Here is a 17,048-nt window from a genome sequence, read left to right as displayed (position 1 = left end):
TGAAATGCTCACCATGATAACTGTAATTATAAATCAATTTAAATAATAGTATTATAAGGCACATTAAAGGACAACTGTCATTGACTCATGCCTTCACTTTCTGGGAGGTTTGAATTGGAATGCTGATTTAATCTACTATACCTCTGCCACACCAATCCATCAACTCATCTAAGAATGACAACAAGACCAAGAATTCTGTGAATTCCTCTGAGGAATATAATTTGTCTCTCTTTCTAAAACTGTGGGTTTTTTAGTCACATGACTAAAAACACATGTTCTGGTGATTCCTTTCTTACTCTGTCAGCCAGTTCATTTTTCCATAGGAGTGCTTTATCATGTGTGTACCCTGAATTTACTCTCTCCTAAGTTCATGTTTCTCAGTCCCACATGGAATAACACTCCTCCTCCCCATGAGAAAATAAATACAGGCACAAAATTTATAATCACCAAGGTTAATGATTTTTTTTTTCAAGGAGCCTACTTAAGAGGAAATTTCCATTAAGCACATTGCCTCTCATTCCAAGTGTTTCTTGGACATCGTTAAATGCAGATTCAGAGAGCACCTGAGCTCTGCCATTCCACAAGGAGCAGTAAAAGATAGCATTTTAACAGACAGATCAGGGAGTATTTGCTTTCAACTCTCAGATGTGAGTTCTGCTGCTGTTGATATTTGGTTTGAATACTAAACATTTTAACATGGGATTCTTTGAGGTAAGTTTAGATTCAATTTGGCTCAACACAAATATTATAGGCAGGTTTCTTCCAACTATATCTTAAAAGATAACATTCAGTGTGAAATACAAATAAGGAGAAGAAAGAAAGAATAACATATAATTATAATTTTGACAGTGTCCACTTATGGGGCAACATGTAAAAAAGTCTCTTAAAGGCTTCTAGTTTCATTATTTGATTCTTTAAAAAAATGTTACTGTAAATATATACTGCTTCTGTCATTTTAAAATACACTTAGAACTGGTTATTATTATTATTGTTTTAGTTAATATTGCTCATCTTTGATCTATGCTCTTTACTGCTGCTTATTCAGATACCCAGCAATCTTATCTACCTTTAATATTTCAATAACAATCAATGTAGTTGAGAATTCTCAAGACAATGGTTTCGGTCTAAACTATGCTATTAACTTCTAAATTTATAAGTCCAAGAATCTCCTGGACATCAGTTAAAACTCAATAAGCACACAACTGAATTCATCAGTAGAAGTCAGCTTCACAAAATATCCTATGTTAAAATGTCCAGCCTTTAGGGGTGCCTGGGTGGCTCAGTCTGTTAAGCAGCCAACTCTTGATTTCTGCTCAGGTCATGATCTCATGGGTCATGGTTGGAGCCCCTCTTTGAGCTCCACACTTGGTATAGAGTCAGCTTCTCTCCTTCTCCCCCTCCCTCTGTCCCTGGGCTGTTGCTTTCTAAAATAAGTAAGTCTTTAAAAAAAAAATAAAAATAAAAAAATGTCCAGGCTTTAAATTAAATATCAGTAAAAGCAGAATTCACATCTAATAGCTGAAAGCAAATACTCAAGCCAGCCAAATATGGGGCAATTTGAGCATCAAAATAATTAAATATGACAATGAATTATAAACCATTGAAAAATAAGCATCTAGGTCCTTAGGTATAGTAGGTAGAAAGTAAATCAAATGCATGGGGGAAAAGGAGGCTTCTTAGTGTACAGTGCCAACTGGTAAATATGGAGGGAGCACTAGAGTTGGAAAATCACTTTGTAAGCAGCATAGTAAAGATTGGCTCATGCAAAAATCATCAATGGATGATAAATTATGGGGGGTAGAAGTTTTAATGAAGAGCATATGTTTATTTGTATGTCCTGGAGTGTCTCATCATAAAGTGTTTATAATTGCAAAGAGGAAAGAGTAACTATCCTTGGGGAAAATGAGACAATGCCTTGATGAGGTGATCAAAATAAACATCCACTATGAGAGGTGGGTGGACATCATTTGCCTCTGAATGTAATATCCTGGGAAGAACACAACATCACTTATGTGATGTTATAACCTGAGATTTTAAACCTGAATCTAATCAGGACAAAATGTCAGACAATCCTGAATGGGAAATATTCTATCATAAAAAGGAGGAGAGGAGATTATATTCTTTAAGAATAAATAAATAAATAAATAAATAAAGGCAACAATGATGATGACAGTTTGAGGAATTATTTCAGATGAAAGGACACTGAAGAGATACATAATGAAATGCAATAGCGGATCCTGGAATAGATCCAGTTCTAAAGGGGAAAAAAACGTTATATAGGAATTTATTGGATCAATCAAAAAAAATTGGATTTGATGGTACACCAAAATCCTGTATCAATGTAAAATCCTAAAGTGGAAAACTGCAGTGTGAATATGTAAAGGGATATATCTTTTCTTAAAAATATATATACTGCAGTATTTAGAGATAAAAACAGAAATATGTGATGTGAACAATTTACTCTTAAATGGTTAAGGAATAGCTAGCTATAACTATCTATACCTCTATCACTTGACTATCTATATCTATATACAAAGAGAGAATAAAAGGTCTAAGAGACTCTTTGTGTCATTTTTGCAGTTTTTCGTTAAGCATGAAATTACTTCCACATAATTTTTTTATAAAAAAAAAAATGTGAGTTAATTCTCCTTCCTCCAGTACATTCCTGCTTCAATATTTAAATGAATGACACCACCAGGCACTGGTTGACCACACAGAAAAAGTGGTATTATCTTTAAATCCTCCTTTCATATCTGTTTTAATCAACCATAAGTTGTGGTGATTGTACTTCATAATTATCTCTTGAATTTGTGCATTTCTTTCCCTCTCATTGAATTTATAAAGATGAAAGCAAACTGTTCCCATCCCAAGTAAGATAATTCTTGAGAATGCTCATTTACCTTGGACTACTCAAGTTAATAATGATGCTAATCCCTGACTCCAGTCTTGACATCCATAATTTCTTCTCTAAACTACAAACAGCAATCTAAAGTAAAGTTCTGAAGTAAAATCCTGATTGCCTTACAACACTTTAAATTCTTCCAATTGCCCTTAGAATGAAGTCCACGTTTTTGAATATAGTTGACGTGACTTAATACATTTGCAGCCTTTCCTTCTCATGTCCACATCCACCACCACAATGACTATTCATCTTTCTGGCTTCTAGGCCCTTGTCCATGCAGTTTGCTCTGGAACACTCTGCTCTCCTCTTTTCCTTGCCATATCTTTTTCTTTATTTTTTAATTTATTTTTTATTTATTTTCGGCACAACAGTATTCATTATTTTTTCACCACACCCAGTGATCCATGAAATCCGTGCCCTCTATAATACCCACCACCTGGTACCCCAACCTCCCACCCACCCGCCAATTATCTTACTCATATTTTAGGTCCCATTCACAATTTCTTGAAGATAGCTTCCCATCCCACCCCTAAAACTGTGAGGTGCCTCTGCTTTGTCTTACTTTTTCTCTTGTACTTCCCCTCTTCTTGCACTTAACATGTATCATTACAACTACTTTCCCAGTTGCATGCTGTCCTGTTTTCTTGAACACAATTACATTCCCAAATCAAGTTTAGAGCCTGACACTAAAGACTATTCCCTATACTGAATGAATGACAGTAAGGATATATTAGGTAAATACATATCAAGATTTATTTATTTATTTGAGAGAGAGTGAGAGAGAGCATGTGCATGCATGCCGGTGAGGGAGGGGCAGAGAAAAATGGAGAGAATCTCAAACAGACTCCCCACTGAGCACAGAGCCCCATGTGGAGCTCCATGTCATGACCCTGACATTATAAGCGGAGTTGAAACCAAGAGTGAATGCTTAACTGACTGAGCCACCCAGGTACCACAAGGTTTATATATTTTTTAATAAAACAGCTAAAGAAAATCAAGGTCTTAATAACATTTTCTCTTCCTTAATTTACTTTATTCTTAGAATACAGTATATAATATAGATAACCTACAAAATAGGTGTTATTTGACTGTTTGTGTTATCAGCAAGGCTTCCAGTCAACAATAGTCTATTAGTAATTAAGTTTTTGGGGAGTCAAAAGTTACAAGTGGATTTTTGACTGTGTGTGGGTCAGTGCCCCTAAGCCCTTCATTGTTCAAGGGTTAATCGTACCAGGGAATTTATTGGACTGTACATGTACTAAATTCTGAGATATAAGAAGAAAGGTTAACTAATGACACAAAATATGGAGTAGAGTTCTTGTTTGCTATATTAATCACACTGGCCATTCTATGTCTAGTGTTACCCTTTGTGTGGAATTAAAAAAATACTGAAATTTTATATTCTCACCAAGGGGTTTTTTTGGGGTTGTTACTGGATATTTAGATGGTGGTGCTCAGGTAGTGAGGCTGAGAGACTTTCTGATGTAATGGTGATGGTGGTGGTGATAGTAGTGGTGGTGGTGTGGAAAGTAATGGTGGTTGTGAGATGGGGGTGTGGGTGAGAAAGGACAGTGAATGGTGATGACCATGATGAAGGCAATGACACTAATGATGTTGACAAAGACTCTGACTGTCTTGGGGGTCGTATTGGGATTCAATCCACATTTAGCCACAGATTATCATCTTGGAGAAGTCATTCAAACTTCCTGATTATTTATAAGATGAGGGCAATACTGACTACTATAAAGTTGAAGCAAAAATTAAAGAGTTCTTTCCATAGTTTGGCGACCATGGCCATTGCTGCTATAAACATTGGGGTACAGATGGCCCTTCTTTTCACTACATCTGTATCTTTGGGATAAATACCCAGTAGTGCAATTGCAGGGTCATAGGGAACTTCTATTTGATAAACAATCTGAGGGGTTTTAAGTGGTGGGAGGATGGGAGGTTGGGGGAACCAGGTGGTGGGTATTAGAGAGGGCACGGATTGCATGGAGCACTGGGTGTGTACAAAAACAATGAATACTGTTATGCTGAAAATAAATAAAAAATAAATTTAAAAAAAAACTTGAAAAGTGAAAAAAAAATTAAAGAGTTCTTTTTTTTTAGTGATTCTTTGGCCACATTTAGGCATTTAAGAAATGAATTTTTTTTATTGTTTTACTAATCCTTTTACTCTTTATCCTTATCTTCAGACTTCATTAAACACCAACTATCTCTGACAGTTTAAATTCTTTGGTCAGTTTAAATCTTTCTTCACCCAAATATTCAAAAACACTTTTCAATATGTTTTTATGAGACTCCACTTTATACATATTCTATGTCATCCAAGAAGTAGTGGAAAGCCCTCTTCTTATTTATTCTTGATGACTAAGAATCAGTTTCCCCTCACCCTTTGCAGCATGCACTAGTTAGGATTCTTCAGACCACAGTGATAATAGCTTGACTTAAATTTATTTGGCAAAATACATGTACACAACACACACACACACACACACACACACAGACACAAATAAATTCATTTGTCTACTTAACTAGCAATAGGAAGTATCACAACTATATTCAAAAATTTAAATGAATTCAAATATGACAACTCTTACCAACTATAGGAAAACTTCATATAGGTAGGAAAGGTAGCTTCCAGGAAACCCTGATGCCTATTTGGCAAAAAGTAGACATTTTTCCTTAAATTTCCACACTCTACTTCTTTTATATAATTTTTAACTAAGTAGTTATTAATGTAATGGTACTATAACCAGTTTCCCTTGATGATGGGTGTGGCCATGCAAGTTATAGGTCATATGATCTGAGCAGCAGTGCCATATACACCTTTTAATATGCCTTTCAAAGGAGGAAATGTCCTCCCTGCCTTATTCTTTCTCTTTCCACTGGCCATAATGCAAATGTAAGGGGAAAGCTAGAGCTGCCATCTTTCAGATAAGAACGTAGAATGAGGGACGCCTGGGTGGCTCAGTTAGTTAAGTAGCTGCCTTCGGCTCAGGTCATGATCCCAGCATCCTGGGATCAAGTCCCGCATCGGGCTCCTTGCTCTGCAGGGAGCCTGCTTCTCCCTCTGCCTCTGCCTGCCACTCTGTCTGCCTGTGCTTGCTCTCTCGCCCTCTCTCTCTGATACATAAATAAATAAAATCTAAAAAAAAAAAAAAAGAAAAAGAAAAAAAAAGAACGTAGAATGAGCTTGGGCCTCTAATGACTTAGTTGAGGAGAGGTAATTATACAGATCAGACTTTTACATGATAGGTTAATAAACTTCTACTTTGTTTAATTTAATGCTAACTTGAAGTCTTTGTAATATCAGCTGATTTATAGTCTAACAAATACATTCTCTTCAAGCATTATTATCCAAAGGGGTAAGAACCTTCTTCTGCTCCAAAATAAGGACTCCTGAAGAAATATACTGATTAGCATATCTTGGGCCATATGCCTATCTCTGATTCAATCAACATTAGTAAGTAGAAAAATATCTAAGTCATACATCCATTCTTGTAACCAGGAAGGTGGTATTTTATGTGTGATCACAAGGAGTTTGACAATAGGACTGGCACTCCCAACAGAATCATATTAAACAGGAGAGAGCAACCATTTTTTGAAAAGAAGAATAGTGCTACCCAGGCAAAAAATAATAGCTATTCTCTAGAGACCAGAAAACCTAAGTGAAAAACTTATGAAAGTTGTGAAAACAGCAAAGTGTATTTTCCTATATTTGAAAACATGTGAGGAGAAACAACAACAAACAAATAAAGCTTTTCTGACTGGGCAAAGCATCCACCTTCTAAGTCTTAACAAAATCAAGAACAAACAGGTCTTAAAGTTTAGAACATCTCAGGATGACATTAAGCAATGCCTTCTCTTCTCAAACTGTCTTTCTCTTTATCTTAGAAGCTCAGTGAAAGTTAGCAAGGTTTATCAATCTGTTTTTTGACTTTGATTCCTTTCCAAATAGTTGGTCCTGTTTTAGCAAGAGATTTTAAAGATCATGGACTTTAAGTGGGAGATGAAGAGTCTGAATCCTCTGTAACTTTTATCCTCTTGATGATTACAACTATGAGTACCTTGTGCACAGAATAAGGGATTAGTGTCCAGCACACATAAAAGTACCTAAGGCTCTCCATGACTCCCATGTATTCTTTCACAAACTGCCCCTATATCACATGCTGGATATGCCATAAAAGAATATCCTTCATATTACTTATTTGTAGAGTTAGCTCTAGTTCTGCATCTTACTACTATGTTTCTTCCTGAGGATTGACCGCTGATGATTTGTCATTATCTCTCCACTTTTTCTTGCTATCCCCACTCAAAAAGCCATGTTTCCTGAATACTCTTAAGGATGGTTTTACTTTTACTCTAGAGTAGCAACTTCATGGTCTATATAGGGTAAAACCGTTGGGGGTTCCAATTAACTCCCAGAACTCTCTACAAGTAAACTGCTCCTGTAAGAGCCTCCTCACATCAGGTCACCCATTATCTGTCTTGGTCTTGTGGTCATAGCCCATTTTACATCATCATATTCAAGAAGGAAAGGGGAAATAATTGTTGAATCAAGTCTATCATTTGAAATTCATTTGGTTTCTGGTTTACTCACTAAATTGTGCCACTCCAAAGAGACACAGATGTTACTTGTCAGAGCCATTTAATGACTAAGAAGCCTTTCAATTCTTCAGTTAAATTTCTCAAAAGAGTCTTCTGAAGAACAGGAAATGACTCCTTTGCCAATAGTAAATGAAGTTGAATAGAAAAAAGCTTGAAATTGTCTCTAAACTTTGAACCTCCATTTTCTGGGTGGATTTCATACTTGGCAAAAGATTCTCTAAATTCTGTTTATTACATGTTGCTTGTCTAGATAGCTACCAGGATACATATTCTGATACATGGGTAACATGCTCACTTCTATTTTCTCTTCTCTATAAGGTCTTTACTCACAAGAAAGCTAAATTTCTTTCTGCAAGTAAGCATGGGCAGTATCATCTTCTAGCAATTTCCCGCTTTTCATTTAGCTCAGGAGCTGGAAGTCACATGATTGATTTTGATAGGTTTCCCTTTGGCAACTAAGACAGGAAAACCAATTTCTATTTTTAAGTAGGATCCATGATGATTCCTTTTGAGTAAATAATCAAGACTTTTTAAAAATATATGATAAGGTACCTATTCCAAATCTGGCAATAAGAAATCTCTTAACTCCTGAAATGTGAAATGAAATGTGACTGCATCCTATACTATATTGCTAAAATGAAAGAAATACAACAAAGACTAAAGGGCAGATTTCTAACTTCAGGTTGATATTTACTTTTTCCTAAGTATGAGGCTAACTCAAGTTACAATTAACACTACTAATTTTAATTTTTTTCATTTTTATTTGAATATTTGAATTTCTCATTATTTAAAAATATGTAAGTGTGGGGATGCCTGGGTGGCTAAGTCGATTTAGCGTCTGCCTTCAGCTCAGGTCATGATCCCAGGACCCTGGGACTGAGCCTAGCGTTGGGCTACATGCTCTATTCAAGGGCTTCTCCCTTGAGAGCTTCTCCCTTTCCTTCTGCCCTTCAACCTGCTTGTTCTCTCCCTCTCTCAAATAAATAAATATAATCTTTTAAATTTTTTTTAAAAAATAAAATTTACAAGTGTGTCTTGGCTACAAAATTTCATGTTGACTTTAATTCTAACCTTGGAGTTCAGACTAAACACCACTTGAATCTTCCAATTCTTTGATTTATTTCTTTATTCATTTGACAGAATTAAAAATTTTAGTTATCTATATATCCAAAGGTAAGATGCATATTGAACAATTTATGGAAATTTGGCAATAGATGGATGATTAACCTAGTCTCAGAAGCTTAGCAGAAAAATGAGAAGTAATCATAACCTAGAAAAAAATTTATAACTACTTAATACTTACTAGAATGACTGCAATGTACAGAATTAGAGTAAGATCTATAGTATGTATTAAGATAAATTAGAATTTTTGCTTAATTTATAAATTCAACTCCGTAAGAGTTGAATTTATTTTTAAGATTTTATTTATTTATTTGACAGAGAGAGATCACAAGTAGGCAGAGAGGCAGGCAGAGAGAGGAGGAAGCAAGCTCCCTGCTGAGCAGAGAGCCTGATGTGGGGCTCCATCCCAGGACCCTGGGATCATGACCAGAGCCGAAGGCAGAGACTTTAACCCACTAAGCCACCTAGGTGCCCAGTAAGAGTTGAATTTAAAAGAGTTAATAATTCAATCTTTAAAAAAAAAAAAAAAAGAGTTAATAATTCAGCTCTATAAAATCAAGACTCCTAAATTTCATTCTTTCAAACTCTCTCTTCCAACTTGCCTCACACTCCCACCCCAGGAAAATGAAAAATCTAACAAACATGAAATAAGAAATAGTGAATCCCAAAGCACCAAAAAGGATAGAAGGTCTGCAGTCATGAATAGAAGTTATAGACTTTTTCCTGAGGTAGGATAGAACAACTGTTTTTAAAAGACCAGAAAATGAAAGGTTTATAATTTTTTTTCTGTTAGTATGAGAATCAGGAATTTTTTTCCCAATTTATTTATTTTCAGAAAAACAGTATTCATTATTTTTTCACCACATCCAGTGCTCCATGCAAGCTGTGCCCTCTATAATACCCACCACCTGGTACCCCAACCTCCCACCCTATTTGCAAAAAGAACTAGAAGGGCCAACATTCTAAAAAGAAAAAACAAAAAACGATGAATGCAGAACAAGAGTCAGCTAGAGGGCCAACATAGAAGTAATAGCCTTAGAAGTAATAGCCTTCTTTAAAGTAGAACTTTGCACATACTATCCTAAGCTCTGGATTTGTGTTATTTCTAGAGATAGTATGTAAAATCTATTATAGTTATCTATGCATGAAATAAAAGACTGCTCATTCACTGTGGCTTATCAAAATGGGATTAGGAAATGTTATACTTAACAACACAAATGATCCAAAACAGATCACTTTCACATAATTTAGTATCTATTCTAAAGAGAGAGACTTCAGTACCCAACCCAAGGCTTATTATTAGTGTTAGACTTTAAGAAAAGTTTTAAAGGACCATAGGTATAAGAATATTTATCAAACTTAAATGTTTCCCAATATACTGCATGCTTAATATTCTTAGCTATCAGATATTTCATCACTATGACACTCTTGATAAAAAACTTTGCTGGCTGATACTGTGCACGTTTTGAAGAGCTGATAAATTTGCCAAGCCTATTTTAAGGTTGACAAAAGGACCCCTGGACTTTCATACTATAAATATCTCTCTAAATAACTATGCAGTACAAGAAATTTTAAAAGCTCCCTCTGCCCTCTTGAGAGATAAATTATTTGAACATTTTTTTATCATAACTGGCTCCAGCAGCTCAGTTAAGCTCATATAACTAAGTGGTAGTAAATACAAGTCATAACTTTGCTCTAAACCCCAAGTTTTGGTGAGCTTCATAAAACTCAGTTGTGTACAATTAATATTTTGAACTTATGCACACAGAATTATTTTGAGTTTATAGAAAATAATTATTTGTGAATGCCATACCTCACCAATAAGATGGGATCTTTGGGAGATAATTAGGTCATGAGGGTTATAAATGGAATTGGTACACTTTTAAAAGAGACCCAAGAGAGCTCTCTCACTTCTTTTACCATGTGAGGAAGGCAGACAGAAGATGCTATCTATGAATAAGGATTCGGGCTCTTCCAGATACCAAATCTGCCAGCAACTTGATCTTGGACTTCATAGTGTCCAGAAATCTTAAGAAATAAATTTCGGTTGTTTGTAAGTAACCTAGTCTATGATATTTTGTTATAACCGCTTGAAATGACTAAGACAAATACTTTAAAAAGGAAGCAAATGTTAACATCATACTTAATGGGGGAAAATTGCATGCTTTTCCCTTAAGACCAGGAATAAGGCAAAGAATGCCCTCTTTTACCATGTCTATTCAATTTCATACTGAAAAGTTCTATCTAATGCAATAAAACAAGAAAAAGAAATAAGAGGCATATCAGATGGGAAAGAAGAAACAAAATTGTTCACAGATAACATGATCGTTTATGTTGAAAATCCTAAAGAATGGATACGAAAGAAAGAAAGACAACTCTCTTATATACTAAGTGAGTATGGCAAGATTTTAGGATCCCAAAACCAATTGTTTTCCTATATGTCAGCAAATAAGATTTTGAATTAAAAAAAAAAAAATGCCAGGGCGCCTGGGTGGCTCAGTGGGTTAGGCCGCTGCCTTTGGCTCAGGTCATGATCTCAGGATCCTGGAATCGAGTCCCGCATCGGGCTCTCTGCTCAGCAGGGAGCCTGCTTCCCTCTCTCTCTCTCTGCCTGCCTCTCCATCTACTTGTGATTTCTCTCTGTCAAATAAATAAATAAAATCTTTAAAAAAAAATGCCATTTACAGTAGCACCAAAAAATACTTACGCATATACCTAACCAAAAAAAAAAAAAAAACAAAACAAAAAAAAAAACCCACGAGGATCCATTTACAGAAAATGACAAAAATCTAATGAAAGAAATTGTAAGTCAATAGAAAGATGGTCTGTGTTCATGAATTAGAAAAATCCATATTGTTAAGATGTCAGTTCTTCACAATTCGATCTATAGATTTAACATGATCCTAATAAAAATCCCAGCATACTATTTTGTACACACTGAAAATCTGATTGTAAACCTTGTATTGAAAAGCAAAAGACCTAAAAAGAAAACATAATACTGAAGAAGAAGAAAATTGGAGAACTGACAGTACCTGAACAAGATTTATTATAAAGCGACAATAATCAAGATAGCACGGTTTTGGCAAAAGAGTAGACATAGATCAATAGAGTAGAATAGAGAGCACAGAAACAGACTCCAACAAATATTGTCTAGTGATCTTTGACAAAAAACAAACAAACAAACAAACAAACAAAAAAGGCAATTCAATGCACAAAGGATAATCTTTTCAACAAATGATGCTGGAAAAATTAGATGTCCATATGCAAAAACTTCAACAGACTATAAATTTAACAGACTTTCCACTTTTCATAAATTTTAGCTCAGAATGAATAATGCAACTAAATGCAAATTGTAATACTATGAAACTTCTAGAAGCAAAAAGCAGAAAATCTAAGTGACCTTGGATTTGACAAAGTTTTGCACACAACACCAAAAGCATAATACATGGGGGGGGGGAATCTGACAAACTGGACTTCATTAAAATTTAAAATTTCTGTTGATGGACATCTAGGTTCTTTCCATAGTTTGGCTATTGTGGACATTGCTGCTATAAACATTCGGGTGCACGTGCCCCTTTGGATCACTACGTTTGTATCTTTAGGGTAAATTCCCAGTAGTGCAATTGCTGGGTCATAGGGCAGTTCTATTTTCAACATTTTGAGGAACCTCCATGCTGTTTTCCAGAGTGGTTGCACCAGCTTGCATTCCCACCAACAGTGTAGGAGGGTTCCCCTTTCTCCGCATCCTCGCCAGCATCTGTCATTTCCTGACTTGTTGATTTTAGCCATTCTGACTGGTGTGAGGTGATATCTCATTGTGGTTCTGATTTGTATTTCCCTGATGCCGAGTGATATGGAGCACTTTTTCATGTGTCTGTTGGCCATCTGGATGTCTTCTTTGCAGAAACGTCTGTTCATGTCCTCTGCCCATTTCTTGATTGGATTATTTGTTCTTTGGGTGTTGAGTTTGTTAAGTTCTTTATAGATTTTGGACACTAGTCCTTTATCTGATATGTCGTTTGCAAATATCTTCTCCCATTCTTTCAGTTGTCTTTTGGTTTTGTTAACTGTTTGCTTTGCTGTGCAAAAGCTTTTGATTTTGATAAAATCCCAAAAGTTCATTTTTGCCCTTGCTTCCCTTGCCTTTGGCGATGTTCCTAGGAAGATGTTGCTGCGGCTGAGGTCGAAGAGGTTGCTGCCTGTGTTCTCCTCAAGGATTTTGATGGATTCCTTTCTCACATTGAGGTCCTTAATCCATTTTGAATCTATTTTTGTGTGTGGTGTAAGGAAATGGTCCAATTTCATTTTTCTGCACGTAGCTGTCCAATTTTCCCAACACCATTTATTGAAGAGGCTGTCCTTTTTCCATTGGACATTCTTTCCTGCTTTGTCGAAGATTAGTTGACCATAGAGTTGAGGGTCTATTTCTGGGCTCTCTATTCTGTTCCATTGGTCTATGTGTCTGTTTTTGTGCCAGTACCATGCTGTCTTGATGATGACAGCTTTGTAATAAAGCTTGAAGTCTGGAATTGTGATGCCACCAACTTTGGCTTTGTTTTTCAATATCAAGAAGATGTGGTATATATACACAATGGAATACTATGCAGCCATCAAAAGAAATGAAATCTTGCCATTTGCGACAACATGGATGGAACTAGAGCGTATCATGCTTAGCGAAATAAGTCAAGCGGAGAAAGACAACTATCATATGATCTCCCTGATATGAGGGAGTGGTGATGCAACATGGGGGCTTAAGTGGGTAGGAGAAGAATCCATGAAACAAGATGGGATAGGGAGGGAGACAAACCATAAGTGACTCTTAATCTCACGAAAAAAACTGTGGGTTGCTGGGGGGAGGGGGGTTGGGAGAAGGGGGGTAGGGTTATGGACGTTGGGGAGAGTATGTGCTTTTGGGTAAATTGGAAGGGGAGATGAACCATGAGAGACTATGGACTCTGAAAAACAATCTGAGGGGTTTGAAGTGGCGGGGGGGTGGGAGGTTGGGGTACCAGGTGGTGGGTATTATAGAGGGCACAGCTTGCATGGAGCACTGGGTGTGGTGAAAAAACAATGAATACTGTTTTTCTGAAAATAAATAAATTGGAAAAAAAAATAAAGAAAAAATGTCCACGTTAAAAAAAATAAATAAATAAATAAAATAAAATAAAATAAAATTTAAAATTTCTCTCTGTGAAGACACTGTTAAAAAATTGAAAGGACAAGTTACAGACTGAGAAAAAAATCTTTTGCAAAATACATATTGCATAAGGACTTTTATCCAAAATATATAAAGAACTCTTCAAACTCAACAATAAGAAAACAACCCAATAAAAAAAATGAGTGAAATATTTCAACAGACATGTCACCAAAGAAGATAGGCAGCTGGAAAATAAGCATATGAAAAGAGACTCAATATCATTTGTCATTAGAAAATTGCAAATTAAGGGGCACCTTGAAGTTTCAGCTGGTAGAGCATGCAATTCTTGGTTTCAGAGTCATGAGTTCAAGCCTCATGTTGGGTGTAGAGATTACTTAAAATCTCTTAAATAAAAGAATATTGCAAATTAAAACAACGAGATACCATTGTACACCTATTAGAATGGTTAAAATTTTAAAAACTGACATTAGAAATTGCTGGTAAAGATTTGGAGGAAGAGGAATTCTCATTCATTATTGGTAGGAATGCAAATTATACAACCATTTTGGAAGATAATTTAGCAATTTCTCACAAAGCTAAATCCAACATGTCAACATATAAATCTGCATGTGAACATTGATAGTCGCTTTATTCATTATCGTCAAAACTTGGAAGCAGTCACGATTTCTTTTACTGGTGAATGCATAAACAAACCATGATACATTCATGCATTGATTTATTATTCAATGAAAAAGAGAAATGAGCTACCAAGCCATGAAAAACATGAACAAATCTTAAATGCATATTGCTAGTGAAAGAAATCAGTCTGAAAAGACTATATAATGTATGCTCTCAATTAAATGATAACCTGGAAAAGGTAAAGCTATAGAAACAATAAATTAGCTTTTGATGGAGAAGGGAGGAAGGTCAAATTTGTAAAGCACAGGTGTATTTTAGGCCAGTGAAACTATTTTGTATAATTGTGTAATTTTGGATACATGACATTGCATTTGTCAACACCCACAAAACTACATAACACAAGATAATCCAATGTATGAGAAGTACAAAAAAAATCATTTAGGAGGTCAGAAGATTCCAGAAAGGAATGCAAAAGTCATCAAAACACTCTAACTGTATTACAAATGTGTGAAAGAACCTCACAGAAAGGTAGTAGGGAAAAGACATTGATCTAAGTAACTTTGGAAATGACTGGGGTCTGTATGACTAAAAATAAACTGCATAATCACTGGACTCTGGATGAGAAAGTTGTTTCCCATGGGAATAGGGTAAAGAATTCTGATAACTGCTATTCAGGTATGCTGGAAATGAATAATTAGATAAATGGATAGTGGATGGTGGGAGCCAGGTGTCTCACTGTTGAAATGGGAGTTCAGAAATGAGGGCAAGGAGGGAGCTAAAATGATCCTTGTGGCAATGGATTAGAGTTGGAGATATCAATACCAACCCTTGTTTAGCTTAATATGAACACAGAGAGTTACATATGCTAATTTTTATAGATATGTGTACCTACATGGATTAGAATTCAGACATATATTTCCTTGTTCAGTCTGTACAGAGTTCCTAGAATCAGTGAGGCCCAAATATCAAATACATGTAGTACCCAGACTCTCTGCTCTAATACCAATGAAATGAACTAGGATTCTTTGGAGAAATGGCTGAGTCTAAGACTGGAGCAATAAAATATCAATATAAACCTCGAGTGTATTATAGCATCAAAAAGTAAAGAAATACTGATTTTTTTTTTCACAAACCCTACAATAATGGAAGTGTATCAAGGGTACCAGAGCCAACTGAAAGAGCCTACAATGGGTCAAAGCTGGAACATTACAAGCAACAAAATAGAGTAGAACTGGCTGATAACTCCAAGTATAAAATAAATATCCATGCATCTACTATGATATAAACCAATTATCAGATAAAGAAATAATGGGGTAAAAGACAGATCTCCTGTGCAGAATTCCAAATAATTTGTGTAGGAGCCCCACTCCTTAAGTATGGGCCATTCATATAACTTCCTTACAAAGAGTACAGCATGGAGAGTTGGGAGGGGGTTTGGGAGAAGAGTAACTTTACAGTGGAGAAATCTGATGTGATGAAAGTATCATTTTACCTTTGTGGTCTTTCTTCTCAAAACCCATAACCTTGGTCTAATAATGAGAAAAATGTCAAACAATTTCCAATTAAGGGGCATTCAACACAGTACTGACCAGTACTCCTCAAAATTGTCAAGGTCATCAAAAACAAGGAAAGTCTGAGAAACTATCTCAGGCAAGGGGAGCCTAATGAGACATGATTTAATATAATATTATATCCTTGGTGAGATCCCCAAACATTAAAGGACATTAGGCAAAAACTAAGGAAGGCTGAATGAAGTATGGTTTTATTTGTAATATCAATATTTGTTCATTAATTGTAATAAATATCCCACACTAAGGTGTAAATAATGGGAAAGCTTGTTATGGGGATATTTAGGAAAATTCTATATTATCTTTGCAATTTATTTGTAAATCTAAAATTGATCTACAAAATAAATTTTATTTAAACAGGAGAAACTGCTTGGAGAACTTAAGGACAAAGGAACTAAGGCCTTCCAGTACAGAAGCATTTCACAATTGTAAAAACTTTCATTAGCCAGTTACATGTAATACCAAAAGTGAAAACATCTAGTCCAAATGTTTTTAACAATCAAACATCCACAGCTACATTTTACTACATTTTATTTATTTATTTTTTATTGTGTTATGTTAGCCACCATACAGTACATCATTAGTTTTTGATGTAGTTAGTGTTCCATGCACTTATGTTTTAAGATAATTCTTCTTTTTGAAATATCTCATTTGCTTATAACCTAAAAATGGGTTTTAAAGTGTTTATATCAGGGTGCCTGGGTGGGCTCAGTTGGTTAAGCATCTGCCTTCGGCTCAGGTCCTGATCACAGGGTCATGGGGTTGAGCCCCATGTCGGGCTCCCTGCTCAGAGGGGATCCTGCTTCTCCTTCTCCCCCTGCCACTCCCCACTGCTTGTGCTCTCTCTCTCCCTCTGACAAATAAATAAATAAAAACTTTAAAAACAAGTGTTTTTAAAAAACATATATACTTTTGAGTATGAATAATCCTTAAACTCATTGGTACAGTGTGTTTGTTTTTCTACTATGCTAAGAACTGGTAATGTTACAAAGTACTAGAAATCTGAGATCTAGCTTAATAGTTGTAAGCAACAAAGCACACTTGAATACTTGTTCAGAAGAGACCCAGG

The sequence above is a fragment of the Neovison vison genome, chromosome 11 (assembly GCF_020171115.1).
Source record: "Neovison vison isolate M4711 chromosome 11, ASM_NN_V1, whole genome shotgun sequence".
In the NCBI taxonomy this organism is placed as follows: Eukaryota; Metazoa; Chordata; class Mammalia; order Carnivora; family Mustelidae; genus Neogale; species Neogale vison.
The sequence above is the reverse complement of the archived record's forward strand: the minus strand, read 5'-3'. Positions refer to the sequence as shown.